Raw genomic sequence first — 5483 nt, 5'->3', positions numbered from 1 at the left:
AATTCAAAGAAAAGGAAAATAACCTGTGCAGGAACAGTCTAATCAATCTAAAATAGGATTTTGATGGTCAGATAGTATGGAAGAACAGAATAAGCAGCAGAGGACAATTTGAGATTATGCTAGATCCGCAGTTATTGGCACGTAGTCTAGTATTGTGCTGCTACCAATTACATCTCAAAATTTTGACCTCAAGCCAGTCTTCATCTAGATGTAACAGTAGTCATCACTGTTTAATGGTTTGACCTATGAGGATCCAAACAATCACACAGAGAATTTCATGGAGGTGTGTGACATGCTTAAGATTAATGGTGTTATAGATGATGCTATCAAGTTGAGGGCCTTCCAATTTTCCTTGAAAAGTAGAGCGAAGCAATGGCTACATTCATTACCTAGAGCATCGATCACTACATGGGAGGAGATGGTAGAAGCTTTTTTTGCCAGATATTTCCCTCCAAAAAAATTTGCAAAACTTAGGAATGAAATATCGTCTTTTGTGCAAACTAAATTAGAGTCTCTTTTTGAGACATGGGATAGGTTTAAGAAGCTCCTGCGGAAATGTCCTCAACATGGGTTTCCCAAGTTGATGACCATTCTGACTTTATATAGTGGGTTGAACCCAAGCACAAAGCCGTTACTTGATGATGCAGCAGGAGGTACCTTAGGGAGCAAGACCCCTTGAAGAAGCATGACATCTCATCGAAGAAATGGCTATGAACAGTTATTAGTGGAACAAAGGTATAGGAAGAAGGTAGCTGAACTTCATGAGATTGATGCTGTTACCACATTGGCTACCCAAGTTGAGTCATTGGGTAAGAAGTTAGATACTGTAACTTCTCCTAGATTGGCTGTTGTGACGAGTTGCAATAGGTGTGGTGGAGGACATGCTCCATCTGTTTGTACCATTTCTATTGGTGGTAAATCCTCAGTGGAACAGGTTGACTTTGTAGGTAATGCAATGAGAGGTCAAGGAAATCCACATAACAATACTTACAATCCAGGTTGGGGGAGTCATCCTAACGTTTCTTGGAGTAATCAAGGGCAACTGAAGACCATGGTACTATCGGGTTTCCAACAATAACAACGAGCCCCGAACATGGAAAATCAAGTTTCAGTGTTGGAAAACTGGATGACCGATTTAGAGAAGGCTTTGACCAAGTTTATTGATAAACATCTAAAAGTACATATTTTGCATGTATTTGTTTTGTATTATTCTTTACATTTATTTGTTGAATTGAAGCCCTTTTGGTTTAAATTGTGTTAATTTTGTATTTCAGGCCTAATAAAAGCCTTGGGGGACTCGACGACACGATTGGGAATAAATTCGGCATCAAAATGGCATTTTCGAGCCCGGATTACTGCAGCACAGTACTATAGCGATTTTACTGTAGCAGTTCACTATAGCAGTTAATGTAGCTCATCATGGGCTTCTTGGCAGAAAACTTGAAATCCCGAGGGGTCGGTATACGGCTGGTATATTGACTCGTTTACCCATCGGGATCTGGGTGTTTGAAGGCTAAAAGGGAGGATCTTCTAGGAAGGAGGCTAGGGTTTGAAAACCACTTACACACCACCTTGAACCCGGGCTTTTGGAGGTCAAAAAGAGAGGAAATCCGAGCATTCCTCAGCGGGAAAAGCAACATTTAGGAGGATCCACTTGAAGGACTTCATTGCTTGGAGGCTGAAGACAACGGGAAGCCACCCCTTCGAGTGGTGTCCTCGGAAAGCTTTCTCCAGGGATTCAAGCGTCATTCGATCTTCACCTTTTGAGGAAGTGTTCCTCATGTTCCTTTTAGTTGTTTGTATGGATTGTTTGATTGCTTTGTTGAACATGAACAACTAAGCCCCAAGGTCACCAGATGTAGGTGAACCTTGGGGGTGAACTTGTGATGTTTTGGATTATTTGAGTAATTTATGCATGATTGGCTTGCTGTGATTCTTGTTTGGTGTTCTTGATTGTTTTGGTACATTTTATTGACTGATGTATCAAATTATTGATAGCACTTTATAGCATGACCATTGCCTTAGTGCTAGACTCCACCAAACTTGGAAGGGATTATTTTATAAATACACCGTGACCAACGGGTATTTGTACCCCTCCATTTTTAGTGCTGAAAACTACCATTGTTTCTACTCTAACTTGTGAAAACCATCATTCTCCTTCCAACCGTGTGGGAAGTTGGGTGGAAGAAATTCCTTATTCAACAATTGCATCGGGTTAGGGGTCAATTGCCGTGACCATCGGGTTGACCTAAGTTTTGGTTTCCTTGGTCCAACTAGCCACATGCTTAATTTTTCGAATATCCTACTCACATTAGTAACCCCTTTAGGGACCCACATCCGTGACCATTTTCCAACCTTGAGCATTTCCCGTGTTTTGATTTTGTCATACTTCTAAAGATTTTCTCTAGCTTTTCATTTTCGCTTTCTCCTCCTTTCTTTTCTCTTGAATTGGAATCGATGAGCTAAACAACAAGTAAGAAGTGAGTAAAGTAGCTCCTCAGGCACCTTGGGAAAATATCCCACTTGTGCGTGCACGAGTGGTTTATTACTTGATGACCCTGTGTGCTTGCGGGTGTTCACACTCGGTGTCGACCAAAGTTTTTGGTGCCATTACCGGGGAACCCAATGAGGAATATTTGGAAAGCTTTAAACCTGTTGATTTAGTCTTTTCTTTTCCTTTTGTTTTCACTCTTTTGTTTTGTGTTTTTCTTGTTCTTGGGTATTAACCCTTTGTTAATAGTCCATCTTTGTATTTCTTTTATATCTTTTTCCTTTAATCATGTGCATAACGAACAATTATTTTGCTCCCCCCCACCTACGGGGTTCTTACCCTCACTATTCAGAAGCACCAGTTAAGGGGGACAGCATGGACTTCAATGATAATCAGCGGAAGGAAGGCTTTTGTGAGGACTCACTTATGCAATTTGTAAAAAATCAAGGAGCTCAGTAAATCTTCAATGAATATTTTGAATCAAACTTGGGAAAAGTTGGCAGAAGATGTTCTCTCATCCAGTAGTTAGCCCAACTATATTCATGAAGAACTAGACAATAGACTAGAGAGACCTCCCGAGTTAACCTGTTCATATAATGAGGAGGTTATTCAATCAACATTTGAACGCGTAGAAGAGGTGATCTACGCCCACAGGGATGATTTGAATATATTTGAGGCAGAACTTCAAGTGAAGAAATATTGCTTGAGCATTGATGGTGACTTAGAAGAAATGGAGGAGATCGAGGAACACAATTTTAGAAATTATGGAAGGGTAAAGTCATCAATTGTAGAACCTCCAAAGCTAGAAGTGAAACCCCTCCCTAAGCATCTAGAATATGCCTTCTGACACGTCCGTATATGCATGTAAACTACAAGTGCACGGGTGTCAAAGTAATAATCCCAGATGAGTGGGTATCATATCCACAGAGAGTAGGGAATAAAGACACTTAAGTGGTTTCTTAACTAATGTGGAAGATGAAAAGTGATAAGTGTGACAAAATATGAAATAACGAAAATAAAAGCAACAAGATAGAGAGCACAAGTAAAGGAGAAGGTAAGGCAATCGATAAAGATGGGGTACCAGGATATTAATCCACCTAGGTCAATCGTTTCAAGTGCAAGAACCCTCTATTATACTTCCTAATTGATAGAACAATGAGTAGTGGAAATTCTTAATTACATGATCCCAAATCTAAGGTCAACCATGCCTAACTCTATACATGTCCCGGAGGAGAGATTGAATAACCTCTCAACCTCACACTCGCATAGAATTGCAATGAGCTCTAGGGATTCCAAGTAATAAACCCTATTCCTTTGTATAGACCTAACCCTTTAGTCTAGGTTGAAGATGTCTAGCCACAATTAAGCTCTAGGCGCTAAAATCACTTTAACACTTCACTCTGTTGCACTCACAACTAAGTTCCCAGCGGAAGGTCATCCCTTAGCCCATTCACTCTACTATGGCCGGAAAGAACTCTTGTAACGTGGAGGTAGGATAGATCTCACCGGAGGGGAAAAGGGACACTCCGATACCTCTCAACTCACCCTCTCAACCCTCTTCAATCTAGCTTTGTCTAACTCTCATGGTGTGTCACTCACTCACAAGATTTACCAACACGAACTCTCAACCCTAGTGTCACTCTAGGGGAGTATTTATACAATCAAGTCTCTAAGATTGGAACTCACAAAAAAAAATTAATTAATTGAAAGCATAATAAAGAGATTCAATTAAACGAATACATCCTAGGGTTCACAAATACCCAAGTACCCCCTAGGGGTTTAACTCTCCATGAAGCTAGATACAATCAATGAAATCGAATGTAAAAACAAAGCAGCCATAGAAAAACCCCCTCGTTAGTCATGGCGATGGTCTTGTGGAGAGTCCTCAACTCGTCGCAAGGGTACCTTTGTCCAGCCTAGGATACACCTCGCCGGATCGGTGCCGACAAAAGCTCTCCCACTAACCTTCTTCCAAATGCATGCGATGTCGGAGCCATATAACCTCTCCAAAGCCTTAGCCAATACCACTCAAAACCCTAGCCGCCGCCCTTTCTCAAGTTAGGGAAAAGATGGAGAAAAGAATGCTGAAATCGGGGCTGAAATCAGCTTTTAAAGGGCTAGAATCGAGAATCCACACGCCCATGTGGGCGCCCTTGTGGATTTTTCACACGGGCGTGTGGAATTTCCACATGCATGTGTGGATTCTCTGTTTTCCTATTTTCTCGGCCGGATGTAAATAGTCCTGCTGCGGTATTTTTGCTACAGTATTTGCAAATATGCCCAGCTACAGTACCGGCCTGAAATACTCCCGAATCCATACTTTCATCAAGGTAACATAAACGGGCACACATTTACGTCATGGATCGCCTTGCTTCTTTAATAACAGACATGTTGGTGGAGATCTTGTTTTATATACACAAGTCGGAATACTTGAATGTGACTGCCCTTGCACCACTCCAAATAGTTGTGCTAACTCGAGTATGAGGAGGTTGGCACACATTCTTGCATCTGGAACCCGACCTATATCTTCGCGTTTGGACCTTAGCAAGATTTCCTCCAAATTAGTGCATTATGACTCACATTGGCTTCTTTCTCTCATAATCGCCCTCACAACCCTACCTGCATGAAAGTAACATAAATACACCCATATTAGCGTTAAAACCCGAGAAAAGTAATGCTCAACACAATGAAAGAACACTTCGTATTCTTATCGCACAAGCACTTATCAAACTCACCCACACTTAAGCTTTTGATTGTCCTCAAGCAAAGATTAAAACATTATATGCATAGATGAAGGAAAACATTGGAAATTCTTGGCCTTAGGTTCACCAAAGCATACAAAGAGAGCATTCTACAAGTAAGAAAAATTTCAACACTTAATACGAAAAATCAATGTTCTAGTTAAAAACTTGAATAAAAAAGGACAACAAACCCGAAATCATTTAAGTGCGTGAGCTCACTCAAAACAACCTACAGTATACTCCTCAAAGTT

At 40.8% G+C, this 5483-nt stretch overlaps 1 non-coding gene across 1 annotated transcript; it reads right to left on the bottom strand.

The window, feature by feature from the left end:
- Positions 1-466: 466 nt before the first annotated feature.
- On the bottom strand, positions 467-573 carry LOC120264206. The gene has a single exon (XR_005537375.1). It is a non-coding gene; the product is annotated as a small nucleolar RNA R71 (small nucleolar RNA).
- Positions 574-5483: the final 4910 nt, after the last annotated feature.

The sequence above is a fragment of the Dioscorea cayenensis genome, chromosome 6, assembly GCF_009730915.1.
Source record: "Dioscorea cayenensis subsp. rotundata cultivar TDr96_F1 chromosome 6, TDr96_F1_v2_PseudoChromosome.rev07_lg8_w22 25.fasta, whole genome shotgun sequence".
NCBI lineage: Eukaryota > Viridiplantae > Streptophyta > Magnoliopsida > Dioscoreales > Dioscoreaceae > Dioscorea > Dioscorea cayenensis.
This window is presented reverse-complemented; position numbering and strand designations above follow the sequence as displayed.